This window comes from Lathyrus oleraceus, chromosome 7 (genome assembly GCF_024323335.1).
Source record: "Lathyrus oleraceus cultivar Zhongwan6 chromosome 7, CAAS_Psat_ZW6_1.0, whole genome shotgun sequence".
Classification (NCBI taxonomy): domain Eukaryota; kingdom Viridiplantae; phylum Streptophyta; class Magnoliopsida; order Fabales; family Fabaceae; genus Lathyrus; species Lathyrus oleraceus.
The window spans coordinates 75,633,411-75,658,941 of NC_066585.1; the positions used below are offsets into that span (position 1 = coordinate 75,633,411).

Here is a 25,531-nt window from a genome sequence, read left to right on the forward strand (position 1 = left end):
CCAAAGCAAGAATAGGTGAATCCAGACATGTATTGAAGGTATTTTCCAGAAAAATTCATCTCTTTGATTCCCATTCAATTCTCCATAATTCTCTTAGATCCTTGGTTGTATGAAGTCCTACCAATGTAGGCAACAAGATTGAGTTGGTTTCAGGTCAAATTGAAGCAACTCACATCATGCACCTCAAATTTCAACTCCTTGTATCTCTCAATATACTTGGAGTTAGGATAAATTGAGGCCAGATTCGTGCTCAGTGCTATTTTTACTTTAAAATCATGTCCTTCTTTTTTATTTTAGTGATGGTTATGATTGGACCAGTCCGGCGAGGCTCGCTTGAGAAGAAGACTAGAGATTTGCTCTGGCGATGAGTTGGCAAGGTCCAGAGCCACATGATCTGTTTAAAATGTTTTAATCACGAGTGTTGGTTTTGATTACCTGGTTTGTGGCGCGCTGGCTCAAGTCCACCATGGAATGCGCGCTTGTGGCCACTTGATCTGCCACCTCAATTAATGAGGGAGATCAAGTGGTCAACGTTTTTTTATTATTATTTGATTTTCATTTTATTTGTGTTAATTTTATTAAAATTTAAATAAATTCCTCTTTCATTTTCTGAATTAAAATTATTTTTTGGATCATTATTAATATTTTTCATGATTTAATTGTTTTTGTGAATATTTTTAATTGTTTAAAAATAGTTTTAAGTTTCCAAAAATTATGAATTTTTTTCTCCAAGGTCCTTTGACCTTGTTTGACCTATGATAAATTTCATGGCAATTTCTTTGGTGTTTTGATGAGGTTTTAGGAAATTGACCAATGATAACACTGAAATTCACCGTATTTTCGACTCCGGCTTCGCATGCATTTTAGTAGTTTTATTGTTATTTTGTTGTGTTATTACTATGTTTCTCTTTGTTTTCAGGTTTTTACTTTAATCGGAGCCCCGATCGAGAAAAGGAGTGAAAAAGAGCTAAAAACCCTAAAATTCAGCATTTTGTACTTGTGGCTCCCACTGTGGCTGGCGCCATAGACCCTGCCATGACGTGTCCTAGCTCAACTTCCCTCAATTGCCACGTTCCCCACTACTTCCACTAAGGCGCCTCAGATTGGCCTTGTGGCGGGCGCCATGGCCTTGTGGCGGGCGCCACAAGAGGAAAAGTTTTCCCTCCCATTTTCAAGTTGAAGGGCATCCTTGTCATTTTCATCATTTTACTCTCCTATAAATAGAGACTCGAAATCACTTTTTCAATCATCCAAACTTAGAGCAGAGGAAAACTTAGAGCAAACTTTGTTTCACTTAGGCATATATTCAGTATTTTAAAGTGGTAATCGCTTCGCATTGGGGTGTTACCACAATTGTGTAATCAAATTTTGTGATCGAGTCTGTAATCGAGTTTGGAGCACTTTGGAAGGAAGTTAATCCTTCCGCCATTTTCATTTCCGCTTTGCATTTTATTCAACCCTCCGATTGGAGCAGGTTTTTATTACTTCGCCTTTACTTTATTTATTTCCCGCACTGTGTTTACTTTATTTATTTCCTGCACTGTCTTTACTTTATTTATTTCCCGCACTGTCTTTACTTTATTTATTTCCCGCACTGTCTTTACTTTATTTATTTCTCGCACTCGCTTTACTTTATTTATTTCTCGCACTCGCACTTTACTTTTATTTATTTCCCGCACTCGCACTTTACTTTTATTTATTTCCCGCACTCGCACTTTACTATATTTATTTCTCGCACATGCTTTACTTTTATTTAAATTAATGCACATTTACTTTACCATGTCTAACTAAATCTATAAGGTTAGAATGTAAGGATCGTAATTGAACCGATAATCCGTACAATTGTTCGTTGAAACACTTAAGGGCTATTTTAACTTTCAACTTAAGTTTTCCCGCACATAATTTTCGTTGGGTAAGATCGAAAGTCGTCCAACGTCTTTTTAAACTTAATTGTTTTTAACTATTTCAAAAACAGCGAAAGCGCTTTGTTTAGTTCATTATGAGTTTTTAACTTAAGAAGAAAAGAGATTTTAAAACTATTTTCGGACGCGTTTATAAGTTTAGAGTCTGGTTCGTGGGAACCTCTTTTGGTTAAGAAATCCAGGTTAAAATACTTTTCAACTTAGTCAAGATACTATATTTCTTAAAAATAGGTTTACTACTCTAACGCAATGCGCGCCTTTTTATAAGTGACAATAAGAGGGTTTGATTAGGGAGTATAACTTGGTTCTGAATACGCGAAAGCGACAGTTCCCGTTAAATTGGTTCTTTTCAAAGTAGGAAACACTGTCCATAAGTAGTTTTATTAGCAAGTACTTGGATTATTAATTGATTATGTGAATTACATTCGACCCTGTCTTTATTAATTGAACTTTATTCAATACTTTACTTTTCATTGCACACTCTAAAAACACCTAATTCGTTTGCCTTTGACAAACACCATAACAATAGATAACGATAGATTGACACTTGGTCTCTGTGGATTCGACGGATCTTTTATATTACTCTGACGCGTTCGTATACTTGCGAAAAGCACGCATCAAATTTTTGGCGCCGTTTCCGGGGAACAATTTCGTCAAATTTCATTTACCTGTTGTTATATCGTTTAGACTTAGGCTATTACCCGCCGGTCAATGCGAAGAACTCGCAGCACCGGAAGTTTAAGCTTAGTATACCCTCTGGCAGAACCTGAACGTTACGCTCGCGCACGTTTATTCTTTCATTGAATTAAGAGAGCTATGGCCGAAGATCAAAACCAAATACCTCTTAAGGATTTCGCTCAACCATCTAACGAAGAACCTAGTTCTAGTATAGTAAACCCAACCATCCCAGCTAATAATTTTGAACTTAAACCCTCCCTGTTGCAACTAGTACAACAAAGACAATTCGCAAGTCTCGCTACTGAGAACCCAAACCAACATTTAAAAATATTTCTTTAATTAGCAGACACTTTTAAAACCAATGGAGCTTCTCCTGAGGCAATACGTTTAAGATTATTCCCTTTTTCCCTCAGAGACAAAGCCCTATCATGGTTAGATTCCCTTCCACCCAATTCCATTACGACTTGGGATAATATTAGAAGAGTTTTTCTTGCTAGATATTTTCCCCCGAGTAAGACTGTTGTTCTTCGAAACCATATAACTAGATTTACCCAAAACCAAGGAGAATCGATGTTCGAAGCTTGGGAGAGATATAAAGAGTTGTTACGAGCATGCCCACATCATGGTTTAGAAAATTGGTTAATCATTCAGACCTTCTATAATGGACTTCACTATAACACCAAGATGACCATCGAAGTTGCCGCAGGCGGTGCTCTGATGAACAAACCTTATCCTGAAGCTAGTGCCCTCATCGAAGATATGGCTCAAAACCATCAATCATGGGGAGTCGAACGGGCTACAATTGAGAAGAAGGAAGCCCAAGAAGGAGTGCATGAACTAAGCTCTATAGACATGATGCAAGCTAAAATGGACGCATTAGCCCTTAAGGTCGACCATATGTGCATAAACCCGAATACTGTAGCCGCAGTTTCATCGGATTATGAGATATGTGGAACCAAAGGTCACCAATCTGCAGAATGCATTCTATTAAACAAAACCCACTATGAGCAAGTGAACTACACCCAAGGGAACCCATATTCGAATACCTATAACCCTGGATGGAGGAATCACCCAAACTTCTCCTATAAAAACAATAATCCTATCCAAAATAATGCACCTCCGAGACCTAGTTATCAAGCCCTAAGATCAAATCAACCTATGCAACATGTGCCACTGAAGTCGAGCCTTGAGAAAATTATGGAAAATTTTATCACCGCTCAAACCCAACAAAACAAGGAGTTCATGAACCAGAACATTCATGTTAACGAATTGATTACTCAGTTAGGAACCAAGGTTGACCAAATAGTTACTCATACTAAGATGCTTAAACCCAGATCTCTCAGGTAGCTTTAAACCAAGCCCCTCAGACTACACCTGGAGGACAGTTCCCTGGACAACCTCAACAAAATCCGAGAGGTCAAGCCAATGCCATTACCCTACGAAGTGGGAACGCTTATGATGAGCCACCAAACCCTAGATTGAGTGAACCCAAAACTTCTAAGGAATGTACCAAACCCATGGACGAAGTAAAGGAACCAGAGGAATCTGAAAACCAGGAAGGTTGAGAAAAAGGAGAAGAACCTAAAGATAAAACTTACGTACCACCCCCGCCATATAAACCACCTATACCATATCCGCAAAGAATCAAACAAACCCAGATCAATAAACAGTATCAAAAATTTATTAAAGTTATAGAAAAAATTCATGTAGAAATCCCTTTCATAGAGGCCATCACCCAAATACCTTCTTATGCAAGGTTTCTCAAAGACATCCTTACCAACAAACGTAGACTTGACGATCCGAAGCCTTTGGAATGTAATGCTATTTCCGAGAATAAATTAGCCAAAAAAGATAAAGATCCTGGAAATTTCTCCATTCCTTGTCTTTTGGGAAGTCATGTCATCGAAAAAGCTTTTCTAGACTTAGGAGCTAGTGTGAGCTTGATGCCTTTAGCAGTTTGTGAGAGGTTAAACTTAGGAGAATTACAACCCACTAAGATGTCACTTCAGTTAGCCGATAGATCTGTTAAGTATCCGATAGGCATCTTAGAAGATGTTCCGGTTAGGATAGGTCAGTTATTTATCCCTACTGATTTTGTTGTCATGGACATCAAAGAGGACAATGATATACCAATCCTTCTAGGTAGACCATTCTTATCTACTGCAGGAGCCATAATAGATGTCAAGAAAGGAAAGTTGACATTTGAGGTAGGTGACGAGAAAATAGAATTTATACTTTCGAAATTTCTTATGGCACCTGTGATGGGAGACGCGTGATATGCCTTAGATGTCATTGATGAATGTGTTAGAGAATTAGAACAAGAAGAAATTATAAAAACAATTAAGTTACCATCAACCCTCATAATGGAAGATGATGACTTTAAGAAACCCTACATCGATGATAACCTTTACGAATGTTTATCCCTTACTCCAGATCCTATGCCATGCCCTAAGAAACCAACCTTAGAACTTAAGGAACTGCCTAAGAACCTGAGATATGAATTCCTCGATGAAAAGATGAATCGTCCGGTTATAGTCAGTGCTACCTTGAGCCAAGAGGAAACGAACCCACTTTTAGACGTTTTACGAAGATATCCCTCAGCTCTAGGATATAATATCTTTGACCTGAAAGGTATAAGCCCATCCGTGTGCATGCATCGGATTTCGCTCGAAGAAGATTCAAAACCCTCCAGGGAACATCAGAGAAGAATAAACCCTATAATGAGGGATGTTGTTAAAAAGGAAGTTCTTAAGTTACTTGAGGCAGGTATAATCTATCAGATCTCGGATAGTAAGTGGGTGAGCCCTGTGCATGTAGTACCTAAAAAGGGAGGCATCACAGTCGTGCAAAACGATAAAGGCGAGCATGTAGCAAAACGTTTAGAATGAGGATGGCGGATGTGTATAGATTATAGAAAATTAAATAAAGCAACCAGGAAGGATCATTTCCCTTTACCATTTATAGACCAGATATTGGAGCGTCTAGCCAGACACTCTTACTTTTGCTATCTAGATGGATACTTTGGATTCTTCCAAATACCTATCCACCCCGAAGATCAAGAAAAAACTACCTTTACATGCCCTTGTGGAACTTTTGCCTACAGACGAATGCCATTCGGCCTCTGTAATGCCCCAATCACTTTCCAACGCTGCATGATGTCAATCTTTGCAGATTACCTAGATGGTATAATGGAAGTGTTTATGGATGATTTCTCGGTTTGCGGATTTGATTTCCACAATTGCCTTGCTAACCTTGAGAAAATCCTGGAGAGATGCGTGGAGGTGAACCTCGTGCTAAACTGGGAAAAGTGTCATTTCATGGTGACCGAAGGAATTGTTTTAGGACATATAGTTTCTGAAAAAGGTATAGAGGTAGATAGAGCTAAAATAAAAGTTATAGAAAACCTAAAACCACCAAAAACCATCAGAGAAGTCCGAAGCTTTCTTGGACACGCTGGATTCTACCGGCATTTTATTAAGGACTTCTCCAAAATAACTAAACCTTTAACTGGACTTTTAATGAAAGATGTCGAATTCATTTTCGATGAAAAATGTAATGACGCATTTAATCTTTTAAAATAAGCATTAGTATCAGCACCCATTATGAAACCACCCGATTGGTCAGAACCTTTTGAGATAATGTGCGATACTAGTGATTACGCAGTTGGAGCCGTTCTAGGACAAAGGAAAGATAAAAAATTACATGCCATTTATTATGCCAGTAGAAACCTAGACGCTGCCCAACTTAACTACGCAACAACTGAAAAAGAATTACTCGTTGTAGTTTTCGCTATAAGCAAATTTAGATCTTATCTAGTAGGAGCAAAAATTATAGTTTACACCGATCATGCTGCCATTCGTTACCTATTAAGTAAAAAAGATGCCAAGCCCAGGTTACTCCAATGGATTCTATTACTACAAGAGTTTGATTTAGATATAAGAGATAAAAAAAAGGCACTGAAAATGTAGTAGCCAATCACCTTTCTAGGCTAGAACATCTAAAACCAGAACTAGTACCCATAAATGATGATTTCGCCTATGATAGACTGATAGCTAGACTAGAAACCATTGAAGATAATAACCTAGGCCATGATGAGCACTCCCAAAATTCCTTAGCAATAAGTAACGTACCCTGGTATGCAGATTTCGTTAATTACCTAGCTGCTGATATAGTACCCCCTGATCTTGACTACCACCGCAAGAAGAAATTCTTCCACGATGTGAGAAACTTCTATTGGGACGAACCGCTCCTTTTCAAAAGGGGTAAAGATGGCATTTTTCGCCGTTGCGTTCCGGAAGAAGAGGTAAATAGTATTATCGAGCATTGTCATTCTGCACCTTATGGTGGACATGTGAGCACCTCTAAGACATACGCCAAGATTCTTCAAGCTGGTCTATTCTGGCCTACCATGTGGCGTGATGTCTATGCTTGCATTGTCAAATGTGATAGATGCCAACGCACTAGAAACATTTCACGATGTGATGAAATGCCTCTAAGAAACATTCAGGAAGTAGAACTCTTCGACGTATGGGGTATAGATTTCATGGGACCTTTCCCGCCATCCTTAGGAAACATGTATATCTTAGTAGCTGTAGACTATGTGTCTAAGTGGATTGAAGCTATAGCTGCTCCCACAAATGACATTAGGGTAGTGATCAAACTATTTAAAAACTATATATTCCCTAGATTTGGAACACCTCGTTTAGTCATAAGCGATGGAGGATCACACTTCATATCAAGGATATTTGACAAACTTTTAAGAAAATATGGAGTTAGGCATAGAGTAGCAACACCATACCATCCACAAACTAGTGGCCAAGTAGAAGTATCCAATAGGGAGATAAAACAAATCCTAGAGAAAATTGTTTCTATTTCTAGGAGAGACTGGTCTCAGAAGCTTCAAGAAACACTATGGGCGTATAAAACCGCTTTCAAAACCCCTACAGGAACTACTCCTTACCAACTAGTCTATGGAAAATCCAGTCACTTACCGTTCGAATTAGAGCATAAGGCCTATTGGGCCATTAAAACTTTGAATTTGAACTACCTAGCCGCTGGAGAAAAACGTACCCTAGACATTCATAAACTAGAAGAACTTAGGCAATCTGCCTACGAGAATGCAAAAATATACAAAGAGAGAACAAAAGCCTATCACGACAAAATAATAGTAAAGAAAGACTTTAATATAGGCGATCCTGTTATCCTTTTCAACTCTAGGTTATGACTCTTCCCTGGAAAGCTACGCTCAAGATGGACTGGCCCCTTCCAAGTATCCAAGATTCTAAGATCCGGAGCCGTAGAAATCAAGAACAAAACCTGTAGTCCATTCATTATAAATGGACAAAGACTGAAGCTCTACGAAGGAGGAGACATTCCAGCATACTACTCAAGCCACACCCTGATTGATCCACCAATTCCTACTACTACAGGTGTATAAATTCTAATCGTCAAGCTAATGACGTAAAACAAGCGCTGCGTGGGAGGCAACCCATGGTTTTTCATTTTACTTTTTCGCATTCATTTAATTTTATTTTATTTTATCATATTTTTCATCGAGACTAAAAATTTGAATGGTTTGTATTTTCAGGATCACTTTCCTAACTTTTGCAGGATGCAGGATTTCGACGATATGCACGTGGCCTATAGAGATAATGCTCAGAGAGAGCGATGCATCGCTCTCTATCAACGCCCTATGGCGCCCACACGTTATCCTGCTCAGCACTGTATGGAGGCACTGGGCATTGAGTCGGGTATCCGATTCCTTAGCCACCAGCTTCACTGGGACGAGTTTGCTAACGACTTGAGTAACACCTACATGAACCTGACATTAGAGTTCCTGAGTTCATTCGACTATGACCCATACTCTGGACCAGATGGTGTCGCAACCTGAAAAATACAGTGTGCGAAAAAACAACCGGCGAAAGAAAATGACAGAAGAGTCACCACCGTGCGTTATTTATCCCAAAGGAGGGAAAGGAAACGCTCGAAGTAAACCTGAAAAGAGGAAAGGAAAAGACAAGGTCTCGCAACCAAATCTTGGGTTCGGGAGTCGGTTATGCGAAGGGAAGGTATTAGCACCCCTACGCATCCGTAGTACTCTACGGGGTCCACTTTTGTAGTTCTTGTCTAAAGGGTGTGAGTTTATCTTGTGCTATTTACTAAAAAGGGGTTAAATGAAAATGACTCGCGCGGATGTCGCATCCACTGCATACGTATCTCATCTGAATATGAGAATCAGAGTCTTCGTAGCTCGGCTGACCTATGGGTTTGGGGGATGTGTGCTCGCTAAGAAATCGCGTCTTATGCCTACGTATCTCATCTGGAATGAGAATCAGAGCAAGCCGTAGTTCGGCTAACTACGGGGTTATGGATTAGGTTTTGGATGAACGACGTTACTACACAATCTACCGGATGCTCGACCTTTGGAGACTTACTCACTTGTAGTAGAAGGAGTAAACGTGTGTTTAGGAGAAGAAAAATCAATGAAGGGTTAGGGTTTGGGATGCTCATGCAAAAAGGCAGTCCTGGACGAAGGAACCTGTAAAAAATAAACACACAAAAACATTGCCTCCTATCGAGGTCTTCCAGCTAGGAAAGCAGTAAAATGCAGGAAAATGTAAAAGTACCACACGGATGAAGATCCGAGGTAACAGCAATTAAAGGAATGGGAAACCCAGGGATCCTCCCAAGCTAAACACCATCAAAGAAAGTGAGTCAGTACAGGTAATCGGAATGAAACCTCCAGGGGGTATCCCATAAATAAAGTGGAAAATCATGCAAGTTATTCCTGCAAAAGTCATGTGAGCCCTCTGATCGCGACTTTATGAGTCTATCGGGGTACTAACTGCAAGTGCACAGTCTAATCGCGTAGTTTTAAAAGATATCGATCCCACAGGGACTTAATGAATCGATCTACCGTTTTTCTAGGGTTACTGCGTAAAGCTAAGGCGGATGGTACTTTAATGATTAGGGGAAAAGTAAAACTAAATTTGGATCTAGATAAAATATCAAATTATATGGATATCAGTATGTAGTTCGTCGTAATTAGGGAATCAAATCTTCGTTGGTCTTTTTCTTAATTTTAAAATAAGTCTTTTCAGTAGACACTATTAATTAAAAGTCTTTTCCTCAAACTCTCGCTCAGTTGAATTAGACTATGAATTTATATTTTAACATACACTCTCACTATTTCGTTAAATCTAAAATCACTTTTTGAAAATAATAGAATCTATAGAAACTCCTTTTGAGAAAATACTAACCGTTTAAACACCCTCGTCTCAAACTCTCGCTCTGTTGACTTAGATTATATGATTAAACTTAAATGCTTAACTCTCGTCCTCACATTTAACTTTTAAAAATAATTTTTGAAAATGATTAGAATTTAATTAACCTTAAAAATTGCTTTCGCCCTGATTTAAAGTTAATGTTCAATTTACACTGTCCAGTTAAAAACTCAAACCGTCGTTCTATTGATTTTAACTTCTTTATGTCTTTTACTCTCGTACAAAAACCTTGGTATTAACTCTGCAAATTGAGACCAGAAAAAGAGTGACTATATTTTGAAATAAATTTAAAACCAACTCAATTTGAATTCCTTTATTCCGCTTACTTTACACACCGATATCTAAATTAATTAGCCAGACATGATAAACATGCACAAACAATAATCATGCATAAATACGACCATATCAAACAAACAATATATATAAACAGCAGAACAAAGCATATGTAAATTAAAACAATAAATCAATTAATTAATGAACCTGGAAAAATACTAGAATTCTGGATTTTATCTCCTAGCTTCGATGCTCGAACACACCACCACAAGTCGGTTGGATTTGTTCTTCACAATTCTCAATCAGATAGGAAAGTAAAAACAAGGAAATAAAATACTATGATCTAACGTAAGGTTAGATCCAATAAAAATTACACAATAATTTCCGGTGTAGAAACTATCGTGAGAAAATAAATTGTATGCTTCGGAAATTAAACTAGAAAAAAAAAGAAAATAAATTGCTTGAAAATTTAGAGTGCTGGAAAAATATTGCTGGAAAAATAGTACGGAGCAGAGAGAGCTCCCATTGGCTTTTGTGAGGTCTATTTATATTCACCTCTCAAAATAACCGTTTCCTAGAATGGGTCTTCAGTGTCATTCAAAACGTCTACGAGTGCAGGAGAAGATTTAGGGAAAACCATCTACTCCGTTACGCACGTAAAGCCTAAAATATAGGATGGGATGTGTGACGTCCGTCACACTATGTGTTACGGTCGTAACACTGGGTCGTGGTGCTCGGCATGTGCTCGTGGCGGTCGTGACAGCCATTTCCTTTGTTCCAAACGTGGGTTGCGCTTTGGTGCTTCAGCTTGCTGCTTTTCCTAGAAAATCCTCTTTTTGCACCCCTCTTCTTTCTTTTTCACACGTGCTTTAAATAATGATACCTGAAATAAATAATAAGAAAATACCGAGTAATATCGAATAATATAAAATAAATTGAATCAAATAACGATATAATTTAATTAAATCAAGTCTAAAAATGTGATATAGTTTCATGTTATCAAACTCCCCCACACTTAGACTTTTGCTTGTCCTCAAGCAAGATGAAATTTCCAAACACACATCAATTCGTAATAGGTTGTAAGTAAATCTCATTTAGAAATAACCTGAGTTTAATCTTAACATCAAAAACTATCGTAACAACACTAGATAACCCCACCTTATGCAAACCAGTTCGAGTCATGCTATTATAGCTCAGCCTAGTTCTTTTGCTCTTATTTTACCCGTTTTCATTCGAGCGAAATCACATTAAGCCCTTTATCTTTTCGCGCACATAGTGGAGTAACCGGTTAGCGATTCTGATCCCCTTTTAGTTAGAAGTTCTGGTACATAAGTTGGATAACTTCTTTATTTAGTCTATTGCAAATTGCGGGGGATCGGACCGTAGTCCGCCCTACCAAGTTCAGCACCAGAAACCGCTGAACCAACTCACAATGGTTCGTTCATACTATGTTTTTGTAGGGTCCGCAACCTTTGGATTAAATGATCGGGTAAGGATCACCTAACTTAATTAGTGCATTTCCTGATTTTTAATATGTTGTTTTGGGAATCATTCACTTGTATTCATCGGCTCTCCACGTAGTTTGCTATTAAGATGGTGCCGACTTCTCGTATAAACTACTCGGGGTTACTATAGAACTAAAAGTTCAAGGAATTGATATAATAGGTACTTAAGCTGATCTAACATGCTGAGGTTTTTAGAGTGTTGGGGCGGTAATAATTTTGTCTTAATTTCACTCAAGTTTTATAAAATAGGCAACCTTTATACTTACTGAGTGTGTTGAATTTTGTTATGGCTCAAGAAAATTGAGGAGAATAGATAATAAAAATTTTCACACTAGGGACTTGACTTAATAAAAAAAAAATTTATTATTGAAAGGGAAATAACATACTTGAAAGGGAAATAAACATAACTGAAACAAAGTTTTCCCCCTACACTTAAATGAAACATTGTCCCCAATGTTTCAAAAAAAAGCAAAAAAAAGGAAAAAATGGAACCCAAACTCAATTCTGCCTGCGTCCTCTTATTTGTGGACCTGGTGATCGTTCACGTACTGCCAAGTCATCAAACCTGTTAAGCAAGTCAGTGAACCACTGGTCGGTTATTGCATTCCTCTCTTGTTGTTGTTGTTGCATCTGGCGCATCAGTTGCATTACTTCGTTATTCTGCGCATGCATGGCATCAAGCCGTTGGGCTTGATGTTCAATAGCATCCATGATGTCATCATTTGTTGCAGACCTTCTTCTTCGACGACGTCGGGAAGATGGACCAGCTACATTATCGGAAGGATTATGTGGGACCGAATGTTGTTCAGGACCTTCATCACCTTGCTCCATTTCATCAAACTCGTCTGGGGGCGGGTTTGCTTGTGTAGGCATGGTAGGTTTGGGAGCATTCAAATCGTAGATGAATCTGTTGGGGTTAGTAACATCGGTGAGTGCAATGTTGGGCATAACGACGCTTGGGATTTCTTGGTTATTCACCATAAGATAATAATTCCCGCCTATCCTATTTTTGATTAAGCGGCAGGAGCGACAATAGCTGATATCCATAAACAGGGGTGGCAAAGATTGCAAATTCTGAAGTCGGTCCCCTAAATTTAAACCGAGTGCGATTGTGGTTATTAATCCTCCAATCACAAAAGGTTGATTGTCTCGAGCACAAAGGGTACGGATATGGTGAAGTAAGAAAGAGGCGGAGTTTACCTTTGTATCTGTTGAAAAGATGCAGTGTAGGAAGAATAATTCTTTCGCGTTAACTTTGCTGTTGTTGGCTCTTCCAAAGACGGTGTTTTGCAAAATACGGACAAAATACCGGATAGTGGGGTTGTGTATGTGTGAAACAAGTAATGCATCCCAATTGGTGGTTACCACACCAGATATTTTTCCAAAAAGTTCGAATGCGACCGTGTTCCACTCTGAGTTTGGAGGGATTCTTGGGTGGACGTGGTCTCCTTCAGGAAAATGTAGCATGACACTCAACTTTTCTTGAGATAGTGCGTACTCAGTGTTGAACATACAAAATTTTGCGACACCGGTTAAGTACTCGTCCTCACCGGTTGGAGTGGTGTATGAATAAGAGCTTAAAAACTCCAGGGTGAGTGATGGGTATGTTGGGTGATTTTGTGTGCACAGAAAAGTTAAATTGGATAGCCTAAGCAGCCATTGCACACCTTGATGTAATCCTAATTCTTGTAAGCAATTGAAATCTGGGTACCTGGTAGATGTGACACCGCGTTCCTGGAAACGAACAAACTGCTCCCGTTGATAGTTACTATCTTCAGATCGGAAAATAATATTTCCAAATTGCACTTGATGTTGGTTCTCCGCCATTTTGAGTGGTAGGTAGAAAAAAGGGAGAAAGGAAAAAAGGATGAATTTTTTTTTTGTATAGAATGGAATGATGTGGTGTAGGAAGAAATGTAGTGAAGGTATTTATAGGAAGAGTTTTGAAATTGGGAAGAGAAGTGGGTGAGAAAAAATTAATGTGGATAGAGAGGTGAGTTGAATGGGGATAAAGAGGTGAGATGAATAGAATAAAGGTGAATTGAAAAGGGGAGTAACGGTCGTGACAACGGTCAAAAACATTTTACGAGAAAGCAGGTTGTCACGTTCGTGACAGCATGCGTGACGGGCGTCATGGGGGTGTGGCGACCATGACAGCATGCGTTACGCTCGTCACGCCTCTGATCATGCACGGTCAAAACGTTCGTGACAGCATGCGTGTTTTGTTTTATTATTTTTTTATTTTTTTATGTTTTTAAATTATTTTATTTTTTCTTTTTTTTCTTTTTGAATTGCCATGAAGGCTACTTTACTACACCATAGAATATATATATATATATATATATATATATATATATATATATATATATATATATATATATATATATATATATATATATATATATATATTCTCTAATAAGCCATGTAAGTAGTAGCATACAATATATATCATCATTGGTAATTTTAGACAGTGCATAAATCAAAATGAAATTTAATTTAACCAATAATGCCAGTTGCTTCATAAAAATAAACATAATGTAATATTTGACCGAAGATAAAATAAAACATGCGAAAAATAAATCCTAAGATTAAAAAAATTGTCAAACGAAACTATAAATTTCCTAAGGCTAAAACTAGTTAACTGCAATTCTTCTAGCCACTTGTAGAATCTCTCGTCGGAGGAGCAAAGGAATTGACACAGTGTAGCAACTCGTGAAATTGATTTGTCATTCTACTCATGTATTCCATAAATTCATGTCCCATCATAGTTCACTCTTCTCTAATGGCATCTTGTTCTGACATCAAAGCTTGAATAGCGGTATTATAATCAGTTCCGGGCATATGATGTCTAAGATCAGGTACTGTCGATTCTGCGGACGGGATAGGATGAGGTGGAGAGGCAGCATCATGGTAACCAGTTGGTGTCTGCGGATCAGACTCAGCATTAGGAATCTGGTTGTCAAGAATCTTATAATCTTGGATGGTTTCAACAGATCTAATAAGAGAAGGTATTCCATCCAGGTTGTAGAGCCAATTATTTCGGTTATGGACACTAGTCATCGGGCTAGGCATGGTGAATAGGTAAGAAGCTTGGTTGTTAATTAATAGTTCAAACTCTTCAGGTCCAAGGTTTCCTATAAACATAGTGTTGAAAAGGAAAAGTATATTCATAGGCTGAATACCACAAAAAGGGTTCAAATCAAGCATGGGTTGGTGCAATCCAATAGCATTAGCAATCATAGTTATCAATCCTCCTATTTGAATCGGTGCACGGTCATCTTGAATAAGGAGGTCGAAACTCGCCAACATATAAGTGGCACAATTCACTGGACGATTCTGGGAAGCACAAAATATTATGAAAAGTTCATCACGTGATATTGTGGTAATGTTTGATCTTTTTCCAAAAAGAGTGTATGCTAGGATCTTGTGGAAATAACGAAAAGTTGGGTTATGTATGTTTCCAGAAAGAAACTCATGTTCCTCAGGTTCGTCATTTCCCGTCAAACTTCCCCAAAAATGCTCAAGCTCTCGATATTCAAAGAGGTCTTCTTGGCTCATGGTGAATGCGTCAAAAGAAGTAGGGAACCCTAAGAGGTTAGTAAATTCTCTAATGTTATACTGATACTCCATATTGAACATCCTGAATTGAATGAAACCTCGGTTTATTCCTTTTCCATGGTTCGGTAAATAAATTAGGGAGCTAAGGAATTCTAGAGTTAGCCTCCGGTAAGTAACAAATTGTCTCCGAATAGGAGTGGTTTCCCACCCTATTTGACTCAGCAGATATAGGACACTATCTCTTAGCCCAAGTACGGTCATTGCACAATCATCAGCATAAAAATTTGGGTGCATCTCTCTCTCAGCAAGTTCTTCAAATTTTTGTCTCTGAGCTCTCCCTCGGAAATTAATACCCATGTGATCAATATGTGCCATCAGGTTAGTGTTCACTAAAGAAAAGAAAAACAAGAATTTTAGTCAGGATTTGGCCAGATGCCGAAAGAAGAAAAGAAGAAAAATTTAATAATATAGAGAAAATGAAGAATGAAAACTAAATAAAATCAAAAGAATAATCAAAGAAAAATAAAAATTTGTGGGTTGTCTCCCACGAAGCGCTTTGTTTAATGTCGCAAGCTCGACATAAAACTATTAAATGTTAATCCATTAATTTTGGAGACAATACGTCTAAGTGTAGGACTTGCGAGTCTTCATTGTTTTCAGCATAATGATAATGTTTTAGACGCTGCCCGTTTACGATAAATGATTCAATGGATTTTCCTTTAATTTCTACAGCCCCACTAGTAAAGACATTAGTGACTTGGAAAGGGCCAGACCACCTAGAGCGTAGTTTTCCTGGGAATAACTTAAGTCTAGAGTTAAACAATAGGACTACATCGCCTTGTTTGAAAGTTTTCCTTGATATACGTTTATCATGCCATTTTTTCGTTCTTTCCTTGTAGATTTTGGCATTTTCGTATGCGTCTTGTCTAAGTTCCTCTAATTCGTTTACATCTAGAATTCGCTTTTGCCCGGCAGCCTTATAGTTTAAATTTAAATTTTTAATAGCCCAATAGGCCTTATGTTCTAGCTCCACTGGGAGGTGACGCGATTTACCATAAATAAGCTTAAATGGGGTTGTTCATATGGGAGTTTTGTAAGCGGTTCGATATGCCCATAAAGCTTCGGGTAATTTTGATGACCAATCTTTCCTCGATGTAGCGACAGTTTTTTCCAATATCTGTTTAATTTCTCTATTAGACACTTCCACTTGTCCACTAGTTTGAGGATGGTAAGGTGTTACTACTCGATGTTTTACACCATACTTAAACAATAATTTTTCGAGTATCTTAGATATGAAATGAGATCCACCGTCACTGACGACTATTCTTGGGACACCAAATCTTGGAAAGATTATATTCTTAAAGAGTTTAATTACTACTCGTGTGTCGTTTGTTGGAGAAGCTATAGCCCCAATACATTTTGATACGTAGTCAACCGCTACGAGTATGTACTTGTTACCAAAAGAAGGTGGAAAAGGTCCCATGAAATCTATTCCCCACACATCGAAAATTTTTACTTCCAAAATGCCTTTTTGTAGCATTTCGTCACGTCTAGATATGTTTCCTGTGCGTTGACACCTATCGCATTTCTTGACAGCGGTATGCACATCCTTCCATATGTTTGGCCAATAAAGACCGGCTTGTAGGATTTTAGAGCAGGTTTTGGATGTACTTGCATGTCCACCATAAGGAGCGGAATGACAATGTTGGATTATACTTTCTACCTCTTCTTCAGGTATACAGCGACGGAAAATACCATTGGAGCCTCTTTTGAAAAGTAAAGGGTCGTCCCAGTAATAATGTTTTATGTCATGGAAGAATCGTTTCTTTTGTTGGTAGGATAAATCAAGTGGAACCACTCCGGCGGCTAAATAATTGACAAAATCAGTGTACCATGGTGTAACGCATACAACCAAGGTGGTCTCTACCTGTTTGTCAGCTCTATTTTCTTCCAAATTAGCTATAAGTTTATCGTACGAGAAATCATCATTGATCGATGTTCTTTCCGGTTCCAGGTTTTCGAGTCTAGAGAGGTGATCTGCTACTACGTTTTCAGTTCCTTTTTTATCTTTGATTTCCAAATCAAATTCTTGTAGCAACAAGATCCACCTTAGGAGTCTTGGTTTAGCGTCCTTTTTTGTTAAGAGGTACTTAATGGCAGCGTGATCAGTGTAAATGATTATTTTAGCTCCGACCAAGTAGGAACGAAATTTATCTAGTGCAAATACTACTGCTAAAAGTTCTTTCTCGGTCGTGGCGTAATTCATTTGCGCTTCATCTAGAGTTCTACTCGCATAATATATGACGTGAAGTTTTTTATCCTTTCGTTGTCCTAAAACAGCGCCTACGGCGTAGTCACTTGCGTCACACATTATTTTGAAAGGTTCATTCCAATCTGGGGTCTGCATTATGGGCGCGGAGATCAATGCTTGTTTAAGTGTTTGAAATGCTTCTAAACATTTATTGTCGAAGATGAATTCAGCGTCTTTCATTAATAATTCGGTTAAAGGTTTAGTTATTTTAGAGAAATCTTTAATGAATCGTCGGTAAAAACCGGCATGTCCTAAGAAGCTTCGTATTTCCCTCACAGTTTTTGGAGGTTGAAGGTTTTCGATTACTTCTATTTTGGCTTTGTCTACTTCAATTCCTCTATTTGATATGATGTGTCCTAAAACAATTCCTTCTTGTACCATAAAGTGACATTTTTCCCAATTAAGTACTAGGTTTACTTTTACACATCGTATAAGAACTCTTTCGAGGTTCTCAACACATTCTTCGAAACTTTGCCCGCATACGGAAAAGTCATCCATAAAGACTTCCATGATGCTTTCGAGAAAATCGGCGAATATTGCCATCATGCACCTTTGGAAAGTTGCAGGAGCATTGCACAAGCCAAACGACATTCGTCGATAAGCGAAGGTACCAAAAGGACATGTGAACGTTGTCTTTTCTTGGTCATCAGGATGAATTGGTATTTGAAAGAAACCTGAGTAACCGTCCAGATAGCAGAAATGAGAATGCTTGGCTAGTCGTTCTAACATCTGGTCTATGAATGGTAGAGGAAAATGATCTTTTCGGGTTGCTTTGTTTAGCTTTCTATAATCAATGCATATTCTCCATCCCGATTCAATTCGTTTGGTTATAGTTTCTCCTTTTTCATTTTCGATCACTGTTATACCTCCTTTCTTTGGTATTACGTGTACAGAACTAACCCATTTGCTATCGAATATAGGATATATGATACCTGCCTCTAATAACTTCGTTACTTCCTTCTTCACTACCTCACTCATGATCGGGTTTAGTCTCCTCTGATGTTCCCTAGAAGTCTTACAGTCTTCTTCTAGCATGATGCGGTGCATACAAATAGAAGGACTTATCCCTTTAAGATCGGTGATGTCGTATCCTAATGCGGTTGGATATTTTCTTAAGATATGTAGGAGTTTTTTGGTTTCAAGTTTTCCTAGGTCTGCATTGACTATTACTGGTCGTTCAAGTTCTAGGTCTAGGAATTCATATCTCAGATTTTTGGGAAGTGTTTTCAGGTCGAGGGTTGGTTTCTTAAGGCATTGTGTAGGATCTGATGTTATTGCTAAACATTGGTTCAGTCTGTCTTCTACATGATAGTCGGACAAATCGTCATTTTCTAATTCTGTTTCTTTTATGCATTCATCGATGATATCCATGAAGTAACATGTGTCTTCTATTGCAGGTGCTTTCAAAAATTGGGAAAGAATAAACTCAATTTTCTCTTCTCCTACTTCGAAAGTGAGTCGTCCTCGTTTTACGTCTATGATAGCACTGGCGGTTGCTAAGAAGGGTCTTCCCAATATAATGGGGGTAACTTCATCTTCTCTTATGTCCATAATTATAAAATCGGTGGAATGTAGAATTGACCTATGCGCACGAGAACGTTTTCAAGAATTCCTATGGGATATCTAACGGAACGATCCGCTAATTGCACCGACATTTTAGTTGGTCTTAATTCTCCCATTTCAAGTTTCTTGCATATGGACAAGGGCATAACACTAATACCGGCTCCTAAATCGCATAAAGCTTTGTCTATGACAAATTTTCCTATATGACAGGGTATAGAAAAACTACCAGGATCTTTAAGTTTAGGAGGCATATTTTGGATTATTGCGCTACACTCAGCAGTGAGTGTAACAGTTTCGTTATCTTCAAGTTTCCTTTTATTAGATAAAATTTCTTTTAAGAACTTAGCATATGAGGGCATTTGTGTAATAGCTTCTGTAAAAGGGATTGTGACGTTTAATTGTTTCAGTAAGTCAACAAATTTTTTAAATTGGCCTGCGTCTTTGGTTTTAATTAGCCTTTGAGGATAAGGGATAGGTGGTTTGTAAGGCGGTGGAGGTACATAAGGTTCTTTTTTTTCTACGGTTTCCTTATTACACTCTTCCTTTTCCTTAGGTTTACTTTCTTCCTCAGTTGACTTTTTAGAGTTTTGGTTCTCAATCCTTGGGTCAGATGGTCCTTCTACCTCTATACCACTTCGTAATATAATTGCATGAGCGTGGCCTTCCGGATTAGGTTGGGGCTGTCTAGGAAATGTACCAGTTGGGGCAGCAGTAGGCGCTTGTTGTTGAGCTACTTGCGAGATTTGTGTTTCCAGCATTTTGTTATGGGTAGCCAGGGCATCTACTTTACTTGCTAGTTATTTAATCTGTTCGCTAGTGTGTACATTCTGGTTTAAGAACTCTTTATTGGTTTGCTGTTGAGAAGCTATGAAGTTCTCCATCATGATTTCCAAGTTGGATTTCCTAGGAACGTTATTGTTAGGTGTAGACGGGGTCGGCTTTTGATATCCTGGTGGTATAGCTGGAGCTTGACTGGGAGCTTGACCTGGTGCGTATAAAGCGTTGTTACTTTTATATGAAAAATTAGGATGGTTCTTCCAGTTTGAGTTATAGGTATGCGAGTAAGGATTTCCTTGAACATAGTTCACCTGATCTGTTTGAATTCCTGTTAGGAGTTGACAATCTGTAGGAGTGTGACCTTGAATTCCACAGACTTCACAATTTTGAGTTACGGTAACCACGGTGGCTGGAGGTGATACATTTAAACTTTCAATTTTCTGGGTAAGAGCATCCACTTTTGCATTAACATGATCAAGGCTACTTATCTCGTACATGCCACCTTTCGTTTGAGGTTTTTCTACCACTGTTCGGTCGCTTCCCCACCGATAATGATTTTGGGCCATGCTCTCGATAAGTTAATAAGCGTCGGTGTAAGGTTTATCCATAATTGCACCACCGGCGGCGGCGTCTATTATTAACCTTGTGTTGTACAAGAGACCATTGTAGAAGGTGTGAATTACTAACCAGTCTTCTAAACCATGGTGTGGAGAAAGTCTCATCATGTCCTTGTATCTTTCCCATGCTTCGAAAAGAGATTCGTTATCTTTTTGCTTAAATCCATTTATCTGGGCTCTCAACATAGCTGTTTTGCTTGGAGGAAAATATAGGGCAAGAAAGACTTTCTTCAACTCATTCCATGTGGTGACTGAGTTGGAAGGAAGAGACTGAAGCCATCTTCTAGCTTTATCTCTTAACGAGAAAGGAAAGAGACGAAGTCGAATTGCCTCTGAAGTGACACCATTAGCTTTAACAGTGTCATCGTATTGGACAAATACGGATAAATGAAGGTTTGGATCCTCGGTAGGATTTCCAGAAAATTGATTCTGTTGCACTGCCTGCAACAACGAAGGTTTAAGTTCAAAGTTGTTCGCTTCGATTGCGGGTGGAGCAATACTTGAATGCGGGTCATCTTGCGATGAAGCAGCGTAATCTCGAAGAGCATGAGCTGGTTCGGCCATCGCTGGTATCGTTAAAGGAAGGAAATTTTTGAGATCAGGAATTTCGATTTGAGGAAGATTGTTTCTAACACGATATTCTCGAATTCTTCGTAATAATCGGAGATATCGTTCAACGTCGTTGATTCGTAAGTAGTACGGCTCGCCTTGTGAGCGAGTGTGTGGCATACAAATCAACGAAAAAGGGAAAAAATAAAAATTGCCTTAGTCTCTACAGCGTAACAGAAGAGTTACGATATCGACTAAATAAAAGTCCCCGGCAACGGTGCCAAAAACTTGATCGTGACTTTATGAGTCTATCGGGGTACTAACTGCAAGTGCATAGTCTAATCGCGTAGTTTTAAAAGATATCGATCCCACAGGGACTTAATGAATCGATCTACCATTTTTTTAGGGTTACTGCGTAAAGCTAAGGCGGATGGTACTTTAATGATTAGGGGAAAAGTAAAACTAATTTTGGATCTAGATAAAATATCAAATTATATGGATATCAGTATGTAGTTCGTCGTAATTAGGGAATCAAATCTTCGTTGGTCTTTTTCTTAATTTTAAAATAAGTCTTTTCAGTAGACACTATTAATTAAAAGTCTTTTCCTCAAACTCTCGCTCAGTTGAATTAGACTATGAATTTATATTTTAACATACGCTCTCACTATTTCGTTAAATCTAAAATCACTTTTTGAAAATAATAGAATCTATAGAAACTCCTTTTGAGAAAATACTAACCGTTTAAACACCCTCGTCTCAAACTCTCGCTCTGTTGACTTAGATTATATGATTAAACTTAAATGCTTAACTCTCGTCCTCACATTTAACTTTTAAAAATAATTTTTGAAAATGATTAGAATTTAATTAACCTTAAAAATTGCTTTCGCCCTGATTTAAAGTTAATGTTCAATTTACACTGTCCAGTTAAAAACTCAAATCGTCGTTCTATTGATTTTAACTTCTTTATGTCTTTTACTCTCGTAGAAGAACCTTGGTATTAACTCTGCAAATTGAGACCAGAAAAAGAGTGACTATATTTTGAAATAAATTTAAAACCAACTCAATTTGAATTCCTTTATTCCGCTTACTTTACATACCGATATCTAAATTAATTAGCCAGACATGAAAAACATGCACAAACAATACTCATGCATAAATACGGCCAAATCAAACAAACAATATATATAAACAGCAGAACAAAGCATATGTAAATTAAAACAATAAATCAATTAATTAATGAACCTGGAAAAATACTAGAATTCTGGATTTTATCTCCTAGCTTCGATGCTCGAACACACCACCACAAGTCGGTTGAATTTGTTCTTCACAATTCTCAATCAGATACGAAAGTAAAAACAAGGAAATAAAATACTATGATCTAACGCAAGGTTAGATCCAATAAAAATTACACAATAATTTCCGGTGTAGAAACTATCGTGAGAAAATAAATTGTATGCTTCGGAAATTAAACTAGAAAAGAAAAGAAAATAAATTGCTTGAAAATTTAGAGTGCTGGAAAAATATTGCTGGAAAAATAGTACGGAGCAGAGAGAGCTCCCATTGGCTTTGGTGAGGTCTATTTATATTCACCTCTCAAAATAACCGTTTCCTAGAATGGGTCTTCAGTGTCATTCAAAACGTCTACGAGTGCAGGAGAAGATTTAGGGAAAACCGTCCACTCCGTTACGCACATAAAGCCTAAAATATAGGATGGGATGTGTGACGTCCGTCACACTATGTGTTACGGTCGTAACACTAGGTCGTGGCGCTCGGCATGTGCTCGTGGCGGTCGTGACACCCATTTCCTTTGTTCCAAAGTGGGTTGGGCTTTGGTGCTTCAGCTTGCTGCTTTTCCTAGAAAATCCTCTTTTTGCACCCCTCTTCTTTCTTTTTCACACGTGCTTTAAATAATGATACCTGAAATAAATAATAAGAAAATACCGAGTAATATCGAATAATATAAAATAAATTGAATCAAATAACGATATAATTTAATTAAATCAAGTCTAAAAATGTGATATAGTTTCATGTTATCACCCTCACAAAAACTTAACAAACAGGTTAGAGACAAAAAAAAATAGGGTAATCAAGGGTTGCCCCAAAATCAAAATGTAACCACATGAATCATGCCATTAAAATTCACAAAAAAGACATGCATCAAAAGGGTATCAAATTCACCCATAATACCTCAAAAATTCGGAGTATTCAAATTCAAAGCTCAAAGGTAATGGGAATAAGGGCAAACCTGATTGGAGAGCTTGATTGAAATTGAGTTGCACCCGTGAGGTTTACAAAACAATATTTAGGGTTTATTTGAGGCAGAGGTGATTCTGTGCAGTTGAGTTCCCTTCAGGGTTTGGAGGCTGCTCTGAACTTCGTTAGCTCTTCTCTCACTATCTTTTTCCCAGACAGGGTAATAGGAATAGCATAGCCTTTTGTTTCACCGAAACTCTGAATTTATAACCTGATTTTTGTGGACCTATGGGCTCAAATGAGAGAGGTCCAAGTCCAAGATTTTTTTTTCAAAACACGTGGGCTTCGCCTAGCGAGCATGATAGCTCATGAACAAACCTTTGCTCCTTCAAGATTAACGTTTTGACTGACAAATAGACCCCTGTTGGAAGTAACTCAAGTCTTTCCCTTTTGTTGACTGATCATCTAAATAGAGCCCACAAAGTGTCCTGGATGATGTTCAAGCTTCTTGGATCCGATTCCGATTGCCATGATAAAATGCAAATGCTAAATGACATAAAAATGAATGCATGCATGAGGTGTAAAGCGTATGCTTCCAGGAAAAATAAAGGGTAAATTTTGGGGTATTACAGGTGCCCCTATTCAATCAACTGGAGACCTGGAAAGAAGATAGCAGCGACTTTCGTGCTTTCGAGGTATCAAGGGATTGAATACAATAAAAGCCCGAAAATTTGCACTGAAGTGAAGTGAAGTAACAATGCCTATCAGAATCGGCAAAGAGGTGGTCTTGAAAGAAGAATCCGTCTGGTACGGTGAGAGTTAGTCTGAATACCGAAAAAGAATGTTAACCTGGATACCAAAATAAATGGTAACACAGAAATAACCATGGCCTGAATGCCGCTCATCAGTCTGAATACTGGAAATGATGTCGATCTGAACATCGGGAGATATGAGATTATTAATATCGGTCTGAACACCGAGAGGCTGGCCTGAATGCCACAAGTTGCGTCGACCTGAACGTCGGAAACTTCTTCGATCTGAACATTGGAAAACTGGCCTGAACGCCACAAGTTGCATCGACCTGAATGTCGGAAACTTCTTCGATCTGAACATCGGAAAACTGGCCTGAACGCCACAAGTTGCATCGACCTGAATGTCGGAAACTTCTTCGATTTGAACATCAGAAAACTGGCCTGAACGCCACAAGTTGCATCGACCTGAATGTCGGAAACTTCTTCGATCTGAACATCGGAAAACTGGCCTGAACGCCACAAGTTGCATCGACCTGAATGTCGGAAACTTCTTCGATCTGAACATCGGGAAACTGACATGAATGCCACAAGTTGCATCGACCTGAATGTCGGAAACTTCTTCGATCTGAACATCGGGAAACTGACCTGAATGCCACCAGTTGCATCGACCTGAATGTCGGAAACTTCTTCGATCTGAACATCGGAAAACTGGCCTGAACGCCACTTCGGTCTGAATACCGGAAACTTCATGCCTGTCAGCATCGGCAGAAATAGGGAACGATAATAGAGGCGGCGCATGGGCCAATGACACTTGCTGGGGATAACAAAGGTAAGTCATGAACAATCTTCAGTCTGAGTACTGGAAACAACTTCTGGCTTATCACTTGGGATACCGAGAATGTTTTATGCTTACATGCGTATGTTTGAATTTTTCAATGGCGTAATGCTCCATGCAAATGGAAATGCTACGCGATTTGGCAGGATGTAATGCAATATGATCCTACATGCAGGGATGCGAAATGCTGGGTAGAATGCCAAGCTGAGGCAAGGGGATCTGCTGGGGAAATGATCACCATCTTCTGGACCCTGGCAAGACTGCTGGAGATGCACAGCACAAAGAATTCTGTGGGGAAATGACCCGCCACACGGTGTTCTAGCAATGACGAAATACCGAGATTCTGATTGGGGAGAGAACGGCACTGAAAACCTGTTGTTGGGGAAAGCGATAGTGGTTCTGGCAACCACGATCTGTGAGAGATGACTCAGCAGGGTAAGCAAACACCGATACGGTACCGAGGTTCTGCTTCAAGGAAAGAAACCATGGATTTGGCATTGGGATTATCGATCTGGCCTCGAACTCTGAGGAGCAGCCGCTTCTGCTGGGAAGATACAGTCTGGCACTGTCAACTCCGCTAGGGGTATATAGTCTGACACTGTCAACTCTACTAGGGAGTGTATAATCTGAAACCACCGCTTGGGGGGAGTTACAGTGGTGAGAACCTGTTGGGGATTGAAGAATCCAACGCTCTGATAAGCTCTGCAGGGATAAG

The 25,531-nt window shown here is 38.7% G+C and overlaps 2 non-coding genes across 2 annotated transcripts; one reads left to right on the top strand and one right to left on the bottom strand.

Moving 5' to 3' along the window:
* Positions 1-3,122: 3,122 nt before the first annotated feature.
* Positions 3,123-3,229, bottom strand: LOC127108673 (small nucleolar RNA R71). The gene has a single exon (XR_007796196.1). It is a non-coding gene; the product is annotated as a small nucleolar RNA R71 (small nucleolar RNA).
* A 17,337-nt stretch (positions 3,230-20,566) lies between these two features.
* LOC127108985 (small nucleolar RNA R71) lies at positions 20,567-20,673 on the top strand. Its single transcript, XR_007796476.1, has one exon. It is a non-coding gene; the product is annotated as a small nucleolar RNA R71 (small nucleolar RNA).
* The last annotated feature ends 4,858 nt before the right edge of the window (positions 20,674-25,531 follow it).